Source organism: Lepidochelys olivacea (genome assembly GCF_965140295.1).
Source record: "Lepidochelys olivacea isolate rLepOli2 genome assembly, chromosome: 3".
NCBI lineage: Eukaryota > Metazoa > Chordata > Testudines > Cheloniidae > Lepidochelys > Lepidochelys olivacea.
Genome location: NC_140413.1, coordinates 194564855 through 194581423, shown reverse-complemented (window position 1 = coordinate 194581423; position 16569 = coordinate 194564855). Strand labels below are relative to the sequence as shown.

Below are 16569 nucleotides of genomic sequence, written 5' to 3'. Positions count from 1 at the left end.
AGCAGAACCCCTAAGAAAGATGATATAAAGAGACTTGCTTTATAATTTATTTACAGTAATTTCCTTTCAAAGGTAGTTAGTTCAAGAAGGTTGCTTCACCAGTGTGTTATGTTCAGTTGGAAAAGCTTATGTACGCTGACTCACTTACTTTACAACTAACATTATCTGGAGCAAAGGGTTTTTGTTTGCTTGTTTTATATTTATTTTTTCATGTGAATTGGCTGACACCAAGATCTGGAATAAAATCTAGGGGTCTGTGTGTGTGGTGGGTTTTTTTTTTTAAGTGTATTTCAGAAGCTATGCTGAGCCTATTACCTCATCCCCAAAGTATCTGAGTGTCCATTCCTGAATATCTGAGTAGTAATGAACCATTTGCCATCCCAACATTTCCAGCAGCAAGCACTGATATTTGAACTTCCTTTTCACCTCTCACTGGGGGCTAGTATATCTAGAAAAGCATTTTTTCTTCAAATAGTTTTTAACTTCAAATTCTAGGGTGGAATTCCATCTATGCCAGCAGTGATAGGTCTCACATTTCAGCATCAGAACCTACAATATTCTCATCTCCCTACCGCATGCTGTTCTTTGATTCTCCATCCATAAGTCAGTTTCAGAGTTCCACCCGGTGTACGTGGGGTGGGGAGGGCTCTCTGATTATCAAGCTATCCTAGCCCTGGCCTTAGCCCTGATGTAAGTTAGAATAGCCATGGGGCAGATCTAGCTACTGACCAAGGGACCAAACTCCATTTGTGAATTGAATTGGTGGAGCAAAGCTGTGCCTCACCCATCCTTTCCAGTATGTCCCCTCCTGCCTCCAACACACATCCGAAGCTGGAGTAGAGGCGTGGGCTGGTGACGTAGGAGCTGGGTTTGCCAAGTCTGTGCTATTGGAGACTACCACTCGACAGGCAATTCTCAGATTGGAAGCTGTGGCCAGATTCCAGCCCCTTTGTGTTGCTCAGGGAACTAAATGCAGCTGTGCATAGTGCCAACCTCTTTGTTTCATATGGTTTAGCGGTGGTAGCTCGTCCAGAATATCATTCACCTTTCATTGTGGTTTTGGTGTATTATGTGGCTCAGCCGGATGTACTTCAGGCATTGAGAGCTACCCAACAGAGAAGTGTAAATGACTTGACTATCCCATCACCATACAAATTACTCATTACACTTTAATCTGTGTAAAAATGTTCTTGGAATTCCTTTCTACTTATTCATCTCTAAAAAATTGTGGATTGTAACTAATTGCAGCAGTTGTTGGTTGATAGTTGGCTCAAGGAGGAGAGGTATCTCTAGGATTATCTCTTTTCTAATTTAGAAAACCTGGAAATTAATCCATTTGAACATTAGTTCTTTTGCCAGAAGCTTGGAATGGGTGGCAGCGGATGGATTACTTGATGTTTACCTGTTCTGTTCATTCCCTCTGAAGCACTTGGCACTGGCCACTGTTGGAAGCCAGAATACTGGGCTAGGTGGACCTTTGGTCTGACCCAGTACGGCCATTCTTATGTTCTTATATACAAGCCTCTTCCTTACCGTAAAGAAGGTTCAATCCATCTGCAGAATGTAGCTCACAGCCCACATTTCTGGAAAGTGAAAAACAGACATTTCTTGTCTACATGGTCTAAACCATTTACAGCATCTAGTGATTGACTGTCATGGGTTCTCCTCCACTTCGATACAGGTTTATCATATTTAATAGTTGGTTCACACTATTGCATGACAGTCTAATTTTTAATTAATCCCAACCCAAGTGAAATGAATTAGGTCTGGGAATATATGTTCCAAACTTTTAGCCAGCACCTTTGCAAGTAACTTACAGTCCGCCTTTATTAAAGATATCGGTGATAATTAGTGCAGTGTTCTAGATCCCTTCCTGGTTTAAAAATTATGATAATTAGTGCTGTTCTTAAACTCACCAGTAGGATGTCATTCTACATGCTCATGTGTTCCTCCAGGGACAGATAACAGTATCTTTTCACATTATTTTTAATACTGAGACAGATAACTATTTAGGGCTCTTACTATTTTTCACAGATTGGATTCCCTTTAATTGTAAGGCAGAGTGGTCTAGTGGGAAAGGTACTGGGCTGGGATTCAGGAGACCTGCAGGCTATTCACGGCTCTGCCAGTGACCTGCTGTGACCTTGGGCACCCCACTTCATCTATCTGTACTGCAATTCCCCGATCTGTGAAATGAGGATAATGATACTTGGGATATGGCTACACTGAAATTGACTACACTGAAATGGCTACACTGAAACGCACAGCTGGTCAGTGTTGGCTGATGTAGACTCAAGGGGCTGTTTGATTGTGATGTAGACTTTTGAGAGGTGGGAGAGTCCTAGAGCTCGGGTTCCAGCACAAACTGGAGAATCTACATTGTTATTTAGGGTTTTTTCAATTTAAAGTGGTGGTAATTTAATTGGGTATTTTTAGGCAGTGTCAGGAATAAATCACACACTTGTTTCTACAGTGCCACACTTTGTGCTGCCTGAATAAGGGTGGTGGCCCAAAGGGTGCCTGATTCTGCTTTAAGGCTATTTCCTTTTCTTTTTTGACCCTAGCCTTCTCTAAGTTCTTCTCTCTTGCCTTTAACCGATCTATCTCTACTTACTACCATTACTACCCTCTGCTTAGAGAACTGCAGGAATGCCCTAAGGCCGGTAAAGCTCCACGCTTCCAGGGCCCATTACAATATTCCTCTACAAAATCTCCCAAGCTGTTACCCAAAACCATTTTTATCTTTTCAGATATTTTCTTTCCTTCTGACATATCTTCTCACTTGACCAGGCTATCAGCCTGACCCCGGAGTGTCCATTTATGTAGCCATAAATCAACTCGCGGACTATAACACGGAAATGTACAGGTTGTAACACTGTTCCGCCGTCTCCCCACTATTGCACAGCAAACTGTTTGTACCAATCGTCCCCTCCTCTCCACCACTCCTCGCTACTGGCTCACCAGATATATTACTCAGGGATTTTGGAACACAAAGCAGTGGTAACTTAACTATTTGTTTTTTTAGGCGGTATTAGGACTTAATCAATGGGAACATCTAATTTTTTTTCTTTAATAAATTGCTTATTATTTTTTATTAGCAAAGCATTGTTAGTATTTTTAGTTATAACAACAATAAAACTTATATGTTGGGGCATTTAAAACCAAGGTTGCTATTTATTTACCTTTTTATGGTTTCTTTATTGTAATTAGCAAAAACTGCAAGCTACAGCAATTTGGCCTTGCCTATAAAAAGCCCTAATAATTATTCCTAGCTATGTGATGTTCTGCTTTTAATTAATGGTAGCTAAACACACCCAAAATGGCTGTGGTTTAGTTTGGTCAAGTTTTGGGGTTACAGTTAAACAGTTCCTAAGCCTGAGCCCATGAGCCCAAGTCAGCTGGCAAGGGCCAACCGCGGTGTCTAATTGCAGTATAGACAAACCTTTAGTGCTTTCAGAGCTCTAGCTAAAAAGAGCTATATAAGTAAGTTTATTCTAATTATTATTTTCTCCTTCCTTTATATAGTTTTATCTGCAATGGCTCCATGGAGTCAAAGACATCTGTATATTGCCTATCCTCAGGGTGGTTGCAATCAGAACATATGTTTGAACAGAATGACTTAGATCCATCATTTTGCAATAAAATAGTGTTGTGGTTACAATGCTTCTAATATTACTGGCATTTTTCCCTCCAAAGACTGTTCCTTATATAGTTTTTAAAAAGGTATTTTGAATTAATTGTTCTTCCAATTACAACAACGTAGTAGAATGGTTTCAGCTTGTTGCAACATTCCAAAATTTCGTTTTCTTTTTGCTGCTCTGTAACTTTTCTAAAATTGGAAAAGTTTTGAAAAGTTGGAGTGGAAAGAAGAAAAAATAAATAAAAATACATTCCCACCATAACCCAATTCATTACATTGCCCTCAGTGATTAAAACAAAACAAACAAAAAACAAACAAACATAGAAAAATTGGGGAAAATATCTGAAATTTCAAAATGTCAAAATTTCATTTTTTTCAGTTTTTGCAAACCAAAATGAAAAATATCAGTTTGAAAGGAATTTTTCGTTTCAGAATTTCCCATTCAAAAATGGATGAAAAAATGACATTTTTCTGTCAAAAATTAATTTTCAACAAAACTCCATTTTTCACAGAAAAAAATTCTGTTGACAAATTTCAATCAGCTCTAATAATGTTACTTTGATGTATTACTACAAAATATTGTAGTGTATCTTTATAAGTGATACACCATTTGCTCCAAATAGTCTTGATGCAATGTATTTAGCTTTATGGATTTCCTTAATTTCATATTGGCAGCACAGTTGGACTTGGATCCCTCAAATAAAGGTGGTGTTCCTCTAGCTCTTTTAGCTTTCCTGTTAACTCAGTGAGCTTTTCCTAGTTTCGTCTATTTCAGTTTTGGGGAGAAGTAAATGATGCTGGCCCTTAATGTAGGCTCTCAATGCAACTCAACAGAGAAGTACTAGATCTGACACCATCAGCTCAGGATTAAACAAAGACTGACTGGCTCGCCAACTACAAAAGCAGTTTCTCCTCCCTTGGTGTTCACACCTCAACTGCTAGAAGAGGGCCTCATCCTCCCTGATTGAACTAACCTCATTATCCCTAGCCTGATTCTTGCTTGCATATTTATACCTGCCTCTGGAAATTTCCACTACATGCATCCGACGAAGTGGGTATTCACCCACGAAAGCTTATGCTCCAATACGTCTGTTAGTCTCTAAGGTGCCACAGGACTCTTTGCTGCTTTTATAAATTCACCCTGTGACTTGAAGCCTATAGGGTGTTAGGATTGTGAAGCAGAGGAAGGCTGAATCCATAAAGGTGATTTTATATATCCTCTGGTTCAATAATCAGGCACTCAGATGCTACAGCAAGGGGGCCATATTAGGGTGGATAGGTAGGCAGGGAGAAAAATGCACCAATTGTGTGGTGCAGTTTGTTAGGATGTGAGACAGTGACTACTCGGTACACACAAAGGGTCTGATTCTGTTCTCATGCTGCTGAGCATGAGAAGTGACTTCGCTGGAGAAGCTGCACCTCTGTAAATAAGCAATCACAGTTTCCTCCAGATTGCTAGGTAACTTCATCTCTTTCTCCTAGACAAGGACCTATCCACAGTGACCTATGCATTTGTCACCTACAGGCAGGATTACTGTGATTCTCCTATCTGAAGCTGAGTGGGAAGACAATGTACAGGCTCCAAACTGGCAGAGAATGTAGCTCCCTATAGTTTAGGCCAACATGAGCACACCAGAAATGGATTATTGTTAACAGAGGTGTGTAAACATGAAATTAAGGATGATAGAGGCTGAGATATGGATTAGGAGATTAAATAATTTATCAATTAAATAATTTTTACACGGGTATCCATTGCTGTGGCTTCTGGGCAGTTCATAGGCACTAAAACACCTAGGAAAAAAATAAAGATAATTTGCACCCAACACCTGGATTTGCATCCAGAAGTGAAAAGGCCAAACAAGGAACACTGGGGTTAGGGCTCACAGCAGAAAACTCACTCAGGCAGTGACCAGCTGCCTTCTACACTCTCTAATACATTCAAATACCCTTCCAGGGTATCATATTGATGTAATCCAGCCCAGAAAAGCATTTGCATGGATTCTGCAGGCAAGATTCAGATGCAAGAGGAAAGGCTATTACGTCATATCCAATTGCAGATGAAAAAATACACTTCCGAGCCGCTGAACCTAATAGAAAGGAGAGGCAATGCCTGGATAGAATATCTCTATATTTATCGATCTACACTGTGCTCATTAGCACGGTTGCTGAGTATTTCATCTGTGGATCATGGACCAGACATGTCTTAGAAAATGCCAGCTTACAGTTCAGGGTCCTTGTGATGCTGCCAGGGGCACCCAGAGTTGTGAGGCACCTTGCTGCCCTTAGTGTGAGAAGGTCTTGTCTGCACCGGCTGTGGATTAGCAACCTGATTCCATCAGCCTCTGACAACAAAAGCGCTATCTTCCAGGCCTCCGTAGGCTTTGCTCTCTCTGTACAAGTAGCGGTAGGCACACACCAACCCAAGGGTCCTCCAAGCATCTCTCTGGAGTACTCAGCCCCTGTTCCACTGAACACTCACAAAACTCTCAAATTTGCTACTCCCAAAGCAATCGTACACTCCAGCTTGCAAGGTTCAACTCAGGATCACTACTCTACTTAACACACAAAACTTAGATAGATGTATAGGTAGCTAGCTAGATATAGCTATAGATATATAGTGGGGAAAAAAGAATAAATTTATTATCAAAGAACAGAGATTCGAGTGATAGAAAGTAAGACGATTGGAAACAAATGGCTACACATAAAACAAAATCATAACATGCTTTCTAGAATCTAAATTCAACTAACAAGGCATTCCCCTATCTCCTACAAGACAGCTTATTCCAAGTCCTTTTCCCAGTGTTTTCGATCAGTTTGGCTGAGATCCATTCTCATCAGACCAAGGCTGTTGGCAGGTTGTCCTCACAGATGGGAATATCTGGGAGGTTCATCTGCACCCCAGATATAGTTTCAGAAGTACATTCTCTTACTCCTAAACAGGATAATCCCTGCTGTTATTTGTTTTTTCCTGCAGCCCCCACAATCTATTGCATAGAAATTTCCTCAAACTGTAAATAGGCATTCACTGTGAACCACATAATACTCAATCTATACATGACTAGCCAGAGTGAGCTAAGCGTCTCTTCTTCCCTGCCTCACACAAGTATGTGTACCACCTTCTGGTGACCAGTCTTAACTCACAGACCCAGAGAACATAATTTTTAGTATATATACATAAACCCTTCACATGTTTTCCATACATACATCTCACAATGATTATGATGATCAGTGTGACACAAGAGACCTTACATACCCCTTTGGGGTGAATGCAGGGGATCCCTATACCCCTATCTACACCTATGCCATCTGCCTGTTGGCATCAAGACATTCTTGGGTCACAGCAGAAAGTCCTACCTGCAGAGAAATGTCACAACCCCCATTGTACAAAGAGCCAGCGGCAAGCTAGAACAGTGCCCAAAGTAAGTGGTGACAGACAGGGAATGGACTTCGCCAGGAACCCTGGAACGTAACCTGAGGAGTGCTAATTTTGAGTCCTATCTGCGTTATAGCTGCCCATGTGCCACCTAATCTTCCTGTTGGCTCCCTTGCCCAACCAGTACAACTTCTACTTCCACTGAGTTAAGCTCCAGTGATTCACTGTTACTCATGTTCCCACCAGCTTCAGGCACAGCAAAAACAGAGACCGCAGCATCCATGCTCAAAGAAAGGATTCTGCTGAGCTGACTATTATATATGCATTACTGATACAGTAGCCTATTTTGTTTCACAATCTCCTCCAGTAGCTGTCCATATGTACTGAACTGTAGAGGTTGCAGGCTGGAACCTGAGAGAGCTCCCACATGAGAGAGCACCCAGGGATGGAGAGGCAGTGGCTTGCAGCAAATGGCTTCAAATGGTGATGGTGGTGGAGTCGCCATGTGGCACCTCCTAAAGATTGGCAATAGGGCTACTCAGCCCCAGAACAGGGTGAGAAGAGGGCAAACCACCAGATGCAATTAAAGACATAAGAGGTAAGCAGAGGAGACCCTGGAGGGCTGGGAGACACTTGGGCAGAAAGAAAATAGTATATATAGTCCCCTGGGAGGTTTAATTTATCATTCAAACCTCCAAGAGGACCCCTAAGGGTGGGTTCACTGCTAGCCCCCAGGAGCCACCTTGAAGGGTTCAGTTTATAAAGTCCGGAGGAACTGAACTCTGAACACACATACCTCTAGTCACTGCCTTTGTTTAGGATCCTAAGGACTGCGCTCAGCCCATGGATGAGGACCCAAGTCCAAGGAAGTTTAAATACATTTTTCATGTACGGTTTTGTAAGGCATTGTATCAAATTGTTCCCCAGAGTTACACTAATTTCTTAACATTAGCTAAAATCTGTGTATATTATATTCCCAAGTTTGTTGGAATGCGATGTCTTCCTACCACTTCTCTTCCTTGAAGGGGAAGAGGAGAAAGTTGCTACATTCTTCTTTTCAGCTGCATTCACACAAAATTTTGCGGTAATATTAAATTCCACTCTCCCTTATTTTCTTTATCCATTTGTAAAACTTCTCTTTGTACTCTTTAATAGCTGGTCTTTAGAGGGTGTGATAATTTCCAAAGTGCTATTTCTTTATGCATAAAAATCCAACTGACCGCTTCAAAAGAAGTATTTCAATTTTACTTTCATCAAAGAGTTAAACAGCCAAGGGCTTTTAGCATCTCATTTCACTTACACACATAGCCCATTACAACCTGCATAAACAAGGATGACAAGTTGAGATTAATGAGAGTCCCAAAGTGACAGAACAATTTAATTGTCAGAAATCATAGGAGGTGAACTTTGCCAGTGTATTTATATAAGACTGCCATAGTCTAAAAACTTCTCTAATTGATTATGACCAATAAGTAATAACACTGAAAGCAGTTTTCTGGTATACAGATAACAAATGACCCATAACAGTTAATAGCGGTATTAAGATGCATAAGGGAAGAATATTAGATTGACAAGATAAATTGTAATATTATGAAATAATTGTAGAGTTTACACTTTTAAGAAGAGTAGAAGAAAACTGCAATACCATAGACAATCAAAATGAGTCTAATTTAAGACAATGAGATTACAACAACTCAGTGGATTGCTGTACAATGCTGTTGTTACACAGTAGCATAGGAGCAGATGCAGGCAATCAGACTTTCATATCTGGAATGGTTTGTTGATAACTCTTGTCTCTACCTTACATTACTTTACAATATTTAAAAGAATATTTTTTTACAGTTTGAAAACTTTAACGCTTTTAGGTGGCAGAAGAAGGCAAAACAATTCCATGTAAACAAACAATTTCACACACATAGCCCCCAATCTCATTACCACCTTTAGCCTCCAAGGGAAAAATCCATCCTGCCTCTTCTCTATATTTTTAAATCCCACAAATTCATCCAATTACTGTCTAAATATATAAGTACCATTTGACTTTATCACCTCAGCTGGAATCCTGTTGCACCTGTTCACCAACTTCTGTCCAACAATATCTCCTTAAATTCTATTTATACATCCTCTAGTTTATTTAATCTTTAATTTACATCCTCTAGTTCTGGCTGGTGGAATGATCACAAGCAGATCATCAAACTAGTCTGAATGATATCCCTTAGGTAATGGAAATTTTCTTAAGGTTTTCCATAAGGCAAGGTACTTATACTGTACCAGCAGTACTCCCCTTTCTAAGAATAAAGAATATCTATTCATACCCCTAACACTTTAACTGATGATCTAAAAAAGCAAAAGGAAAATTTCTCAGGGCAATCACTGACTTCCATTCATATAACCTCTTAATTACCTTTTCACATGAGAGACTAAATAATCCAAATTTCATTGCTCTCTCCTCCTGCTTACGATTCCATCTATTAGCTTAGCTGTCTTAAACTTCTTCCAATACGTCAACCAGAACAGGACACTAGGAGCCAAATTCTTTCCTGACGTTCATCATGAGGGCAAGGGGAAATGTACATGTTCCTGAGGCCAGAAATTGGCCCTGTATTCCAAATGCAGTCTGACCAGTGTTTTATAAAGTGCCACTAGAAATTTGTAGAAATATTTTGAAATGCGATAGAATTTTCCCTTTTATTCTATGAAAATTTTTGGAATATCAATTTAGATTTTAAAGGTAATCTTTGCAAGCAGCAGGGTTAAATTTACTTTTTAATGAAAGCTTAAAATCTTCAGAAAACATCCAAAACTCCATGGAGACATTCTAAATCTGTGTCATAGAATGGAATTTACAAAAGGCATATTTTTAGCGACCATAGTCAAAGTACAGTACATTTGGATTTATATATGGTGCTCTCTGGATAGAAGCCAGCATCCTTCTTTACTGTTGCTTTGAGCTTGGCAAACTATTAACAGTGAACAATGTTCTCAATTTTAGTCCTTTTTTTGGTTGTGGATTATCTGCAAACAGATCATGATTTTTAGCAATTTGTTCATTTTTCAAAATAGTTGGACAAATGATTTACCTAACGAGGATTTCAGCCTATGGGTGGCTTACCAGCTTCTCGCTGTGTGATATGCTTTGAGCATTCAGTATTTGCAGTTTGAAATGCAAGATGGCCTGAGTGGTCCCTTAGTGTCATTTGTTTCTTGATTGAATAAATGTAACTGTTAAAATTACATATTTATTCTGGAGAATCATGATAGTGAATTCTAGATCTGCTTTCACAAACGGTTGAGGCTTTTCACAGAAAGGTCCTGTTTCAGCAAACATCTTTGCCAGCAGCTCACTACAGTATTTGTGGAAGGTAAAGATAAAAGGAGAAAAACACAGGTGGTTTTTTGGCGGCTGGAAACCATTTGTTAAAAAGTGTTAACAAATGGTTTCCAATCACCCTCCTTCCCCCCCAAAAATTTGCATTTGATTTGAATTTTGGGTGAAAGTTCAGGTCACTGTTATCCAAACCTATTTACCCCTCCACTACTTTTAATATCATTGAAATCATCACAAATAATAAAACATGTAAAGAGTGAGCTCTTTAAACTTCTTACATCATCCCAGTTTGAATGTTGCAAGTTCAGCTAATAGCAGCATTGGGAAAGATTAGCTACAACCATTCCAGTGTGACTCTGGTACTTTTACTTGATAAGCCCCAAACAGTCCAGTTTGACAGCCCCTTTATATGCAAGCTTGAAAAATAACCTATTTAGCATTCCCCAGCTTCAGCACATGATTTCACTGGGAAACTATGCAAAAGATACTTTGGAAATAAATATGTACACGAAATTACAACTCTGTCTGAATGACCCGCTACCTTGGAATGTCTAGAACTGTGAGAATTATAAGGTCAGGAAATATGTACAGACCTAGTGCCTTGAAAAGTTACTATTCCTTATTTGGAATCTGCACAGACATGGAAGCTGAAGTTGTATAAACTAAAAGGAAGATTTTTCCTGTCACTTACATGCCTAGTCCTTGACCTATCCCATTTATAGTTTCCTTTAAGATACTATGCATTGCAAGTTCATTTGTTTCCTAGCAGTCTTCCAACAATGATTTTCAGGACTAGCCAATACTTCACACAGAACTGGGCTATGTAAGCAGAAGCCTTAGATTTATATGCCAGTAAAAGTGCAGGTTATTAATGCATGTTATGCCATTGTATTAGTTTACATCATTGTTAACAATTCGGAGCTCAGGCTCTAGTATTTCCAGGTAAAATGTATTCCTTACTCTCTGTCTGAAAATTTTAAATACAGATGTACAGAAATATTTAGTCTGCTTTACTATAAAGAGAAGGTAAAGTGTTATTTTAAACAAAAAGCATACCATAAACGACACATTTAGTTTTGACAGATTTGCTTTCCTCTGTAGGGTCTTATCCTCTGTCCTGATATGGATCAAACTCCCATTAACTTCAAAGGCGAGTTATGCTCACTTAGGAATTGCATTTCTGGTTTTGTTTTTAAACTTCTATCCTATTTTTTTGTACCATATTAAATTGTTCTTTCATTTTCACTAGATATGGATTTTGCTTTTTGCAGCTAGCAATCTGATCGTAGAAGATATACAAAAATCTAGTAATAGATGGAAAATGTATTCACAAGCACATTTTTTCAACATTCAGAATCCATTACTGGATACTCTAGAAATTAGTTAGAAGGGCATTTATACTACCATATGACACAAAATTCCAAAAGGAAAATACATCTACGTTTATTCTAGATATAGCTGTCTTCTGGTTGAAGTGTTCCTGTTATGAGATGGATTTTTATCTAACGTACATAATTACATTTTGTCTAAAAGTTCCTGTTGTATTTCCCCAGTTCACATCTTAATTTCATGATATTTTTGTTTTCAGTTGAACATGTTTGCTGTATGATACAAAAATGCAAGGCATTAACAGCTTTTGTACATCCACTGTGTGTATACATGCAAATGTCTAGATTAGAGATGTGTTCAAGCCTCAGAATTATGATCTGGATCTGGATTTCAAACAACAAAAAGTTTGAGTGTTCACTTTGGGGTATTTTGCTTCAGTCTGCTCTGAAGACAAGGTTCATTTGTAAAACTCAGGTTCATACGGGTGTTCACATTTCAAACATCTCCTGAAAAATTCAGAGGTGTTTGAATCTGGAGTTCTTAGTTGGGCCTATCGATAGCTTAGGTACACTGTTAGTTTATTGTAACGTGCTACAGGACTTTTGAATCAATCAAGTTATTTTGTCACTGAAAACAATGCAATATTATATCATGTGCCAGATCCCCAGCTGCTTTAAACCTTAGATGGAGCTACGTTGATTTACATTACTTAAGATCTGGCACAGTTTAGACTTTGGAAATTTTGAGACGCAAGATCCAAGAAGTGTGAAAGTAAATGGACTGTGCATTCATGAACACTTGCACGGTAGGGAAGGGACTAGGATACAGAATCTTCAGTCCCAGCGTTCATTAGCTGATGTCCATGGGCTCTATTGCTGGGATATGGTACGGATCAGCAGATGCGGCTTATTGTTTTCTCCTCCATGAAGCTTTGGCCTTATCGGTCTGCAACTTGTAAAGATCTACTGACCAGGCCTTTGCCATATCAACAGCAACATGCCCACTCCCCTTTCATTGCCTAGGATCCCAACATCATATCTGCACCACTTGCCTTCACAGCATGTTAGATATGCAGTGCCTCATTCTTTGTGCCAATCACCCTCTTTTGCCATTTATACATGCAAAGTGAATGTAAAAATGCTGCTGAATCAGAATGGTGGCATTCTAGACCCATTTTGCACTCACTCTGCCAGTGCTGATATGTCACAATTTTACGGTGAGTCTCATAATATTTGGTATTTCTCTTAAAGCACCAGCTCCAGATTCATGAAAATATGGGAGAACTTCAGCTTTAATGTTTTTAAAGTACATTTACAGGAAGCCTGAAATATAGGCAGTAGGGCCACTAACCAACCAAGGTGTTATTGGAGAACTCAAGGAAGACAAGGCCATTTCAGAGAAGCTAAATTAATTCTTTGCATCGGTCTTCACTGCAGAGGATGTAAGGGAGATACTCACATCAGAGCTATCCTTTCTGGGAAACAAATCTGAAGCAGTGTCCTACACTGATGTGTCAATATAAGAGGTTTTAGAACAAATTGATAAGCAATAGTGAATTGGCAGGGCCAGATGGTATTTACCCAAGAATACTGAAGGAACTCAAATATGAAATTGCAGAGCTACTAACTGTGGTATGTAATCTATTGCTGAAACAAGTCTCTCCAACAGATGCTAGAAGGTAGCTAATGTAATGCCAATTTTTAAAAAGGGCTCCAGAGGCGATCTTGGCCATTACTGGCCAGTAAGCCTGACTTCAGTACTAGGCAAATTGGTAGAAACTATAGCAAAGAACAAAATGATCAGACACATAGAAAAACATGTTTTTTTGGGTAAGAGTCAACACAGCTTTTGTAAAGGGAAATCATGCCTCATCAAGCTATTAGAATTCTTTGAGGGTGTCAATCAGTATGTGGATAAGGGTGATCCAGTTGATACAGGGTACCTGGATTTTCAGAAGGCTCTTAAGGAAACTAAGTAGTCATGGAATAAGCGGGAAGGTCCTCTCATGGATCAGTACCTGGCTAAAAGATACGAAGCAAAGGATAGGAATCAATAGTCAGGTTTCACACTGGAGAGAGATAAACAGCAGGATCCATGAAGAATCTGTACTGGGACCTGTGCTGTTCAACATATTCACTAATTATCTGAAAAAGAGTGAACGGTGAAGTGGCAAAGTCTTCAGATGATACAAAATTATTCAAGACAGTTAAGTCCAAAGTTGACTGTGAAGAGTTATGGGGGATATCAGAAAACCCGGTGACTGGGTAACAAAATTGGAGATGAAACTCAACACTGATAAGTACAAAATAATGCATGTTGGAAAAAATAATCCCAACTACACATATATGATGATGGGTTCTAAATTAGCTGTTACCACTCAAGAAAGATACCTTGGAGTCACTGTGGATAGCTCTCTGAAAATTTCAGCTCAATGCACAGGAGTGGTCAAAAAGGCTAACAGAATCTAAGGAACTACTAGGAAAACAAGAAAATATCATAATGTCACTATATAAATCCATGGTGTGCCCACACCTTGAATATTGAGTCCAGTTCTGGTAGCCATTTCAAAAAAGATATAGTGGAACTGAGAAACATTCCATATGAGGAGAGTCTAAAAAGATAAGAGGTGTTCAGCTTAGAAAAGAGATGACTAAAGGGAGAAATAATAGAGGTCTATAAAATCATGAATAGTGTAGAAGAGTAAATAGAGACATGTTATTTACTTTTTTTCACAATACAAAAACCAGGGGAAACCTGATGAAATTAATAGGCAGCAGGTTTAATACAGAAAAGAGGAAGTACTTTTTCCACACAACACACAATTAACCTGTGGAACTCATTGCCATATGATGTTGTGGCGGGCAAAAGTATAACTGGGTTCAAAATGGAACTAGGTAAGTTCTTTGAGGATAGGTCTAACAATAGCTATTAGCCAAGGTGGTCAGAGATGCAGTCCCATGCTTGGGGTGACCCTTAACCTCTGACTGCCAGAAGCTTGTCTCTCTCACCAACAGAAGTTGGTCCAATAAAAAATATTACCTCACCCACCTGGTCTCTCTAGAAGACAAGGGTGGATTACTCCAACTTTCCTGTTCTATATACTCTCCCTGAAGCTGTGATAGCCACTCCCCCTGAAGCCACTGTCGGAGACAGAGTACTGGACTAGATGGACCATTGGCCTGATCCAGTGTGGGCGTTTGAATGCTCTTATTTCAAGGTCTTATTATTTCAGAGAAAAGCTTGAAAACGTGACCCTAGTGCCTCCTAAACACACAACAACCAGACAACAAATTAAAAATAAACAACCCTTCAAACAACCCTTTTAAGCCAAGCTCATGATGTTTGAACACTTGGGATTGGCAATACTGCTTTCCATTGGTGTAATTTACTGAACAAGGTGCAGCGCAACAGAGAATTAGGACAATGTTTCCACTGTGTTCTGGGGTTACTTGCAGTTTCCTTGTGAGTGCCTGATCATGAACCACTGATGTTAACAGTAGTTTCTCCACTGACTTCAGTGGCAGTAGCATTGGACCTGATTATCAAACTGGTACACCAAAGAGCCGCTCAGTAGTCTTCTGCTTTATTTAAAACCATTGTGAGATGCTTTGACAATTCAAACCTTCACAAAACCATTCAGTTACTTCAGCTTTAGCAGAAGTGGGTCTCTCTACCAGTACAAGTCACCAAAAATTTTTTATGCTCTCAAATAGATAGTCTAACAACGCTCCACGTTTTCTATTTCCAACTAAAACAGCTTCAAGATACCCCCTCTGCCAGGTGGTATTACTATAAACCATACAGCTAAATTTAATCTTTATCTCATGTTAATCTTCAGTTTAGCAAAGTTCATTTATTATAACGCGTGCGATCAAGCTTAACAAATAGTTTTTGTTATAAAACAACCTCTGTCAAGAAAGCCTGATATTTAATTGACTATTATAAGCTTGATATTTAATTGACTATTATAATTGGTTGCAACTTTTCCCAGTAATGAAAACTATAGGTAAGATCATATCCAAACTTCCATTATAATCACTTTGGAGCCACACTCTGCCACTCTCATACTGAGTAGTACTTGACTGTGCAAGCGGGCCCACTGGCTTCAGCAAGTGACTCATGCAAGTAAGGTACTCCTCACTGTAAGGTCAGCAGAATCTGGCCCTTTGTTTTCTTATGTTCATAACTCCCTCTTTTTAGGGCTGAAACTGTTCACGCTTGGTCTCTTCCCAGAGGTGAATATCTTTAGTACAGCTGGTAGAATTTTTTTAATTCAAAATTTTGATGCAATTTTGGCATTTGAAATGAAAAACAGAGCAGGAAAAATAATGATGACATCTAAATTTTTCCTAAAAAAAAAGGGAAATTTTGTAAAAAAATACATTAAATCCCCTCCCCTCCCGCCACACACCTCCTTTTTTTTGCCCAGCTCTAATTTAAAGGAAAATCCATTAATCTGTATTTGAGTTTAGGATAAATGGGGGGAAAATCCATTGAAAAATAATTATAACTTCTTTGCTCACTGCAAAGTAAAAAATGTCTAGCAAAGAAATCACCTGGCATGTGGATAATGTGCTACGGGTGGGAGGGGGTAAGAATTAAAAATTGACCGTGAATTAAAAAAATATTTCTGAGCAGACTCAGTGGGCTTTGTAAACTGTCACGCATCTTTCTGGTGCTATATAAAACCAGCTCTTGGTTCAGCCAGCGCACCAGTTCAAGGGAGGAAAGGGGCAAAAGAACCCTCTTGCTCCCTACACACACAGGATGAGGGTTGCGGGCTTTGTGGAGCTGCTGTATATGCCCCTCATAAAGGTGGGCAGGAAACTATGACAGAGGCCCCGGAGGGAGAGGACCCTGGACTCTGCCACCTCTGAATGCACCGAACAGCATAGCTATGCC

General features: G+C 39.3%; 1 long non-coding RNA gene across 1 annotated transcript in view; it reads right to left on the bottom strand.

Annotated features, from left to right (window-relative positions):
- Nucleotides 1–16569, bottom strand: part of LOC311518898 — a 254283-nt gene that overhangs the window by 1259 nt on the left and 236455 nt on the right. The gene's annotated exons all lie outside the window — the stretch shown is intronic.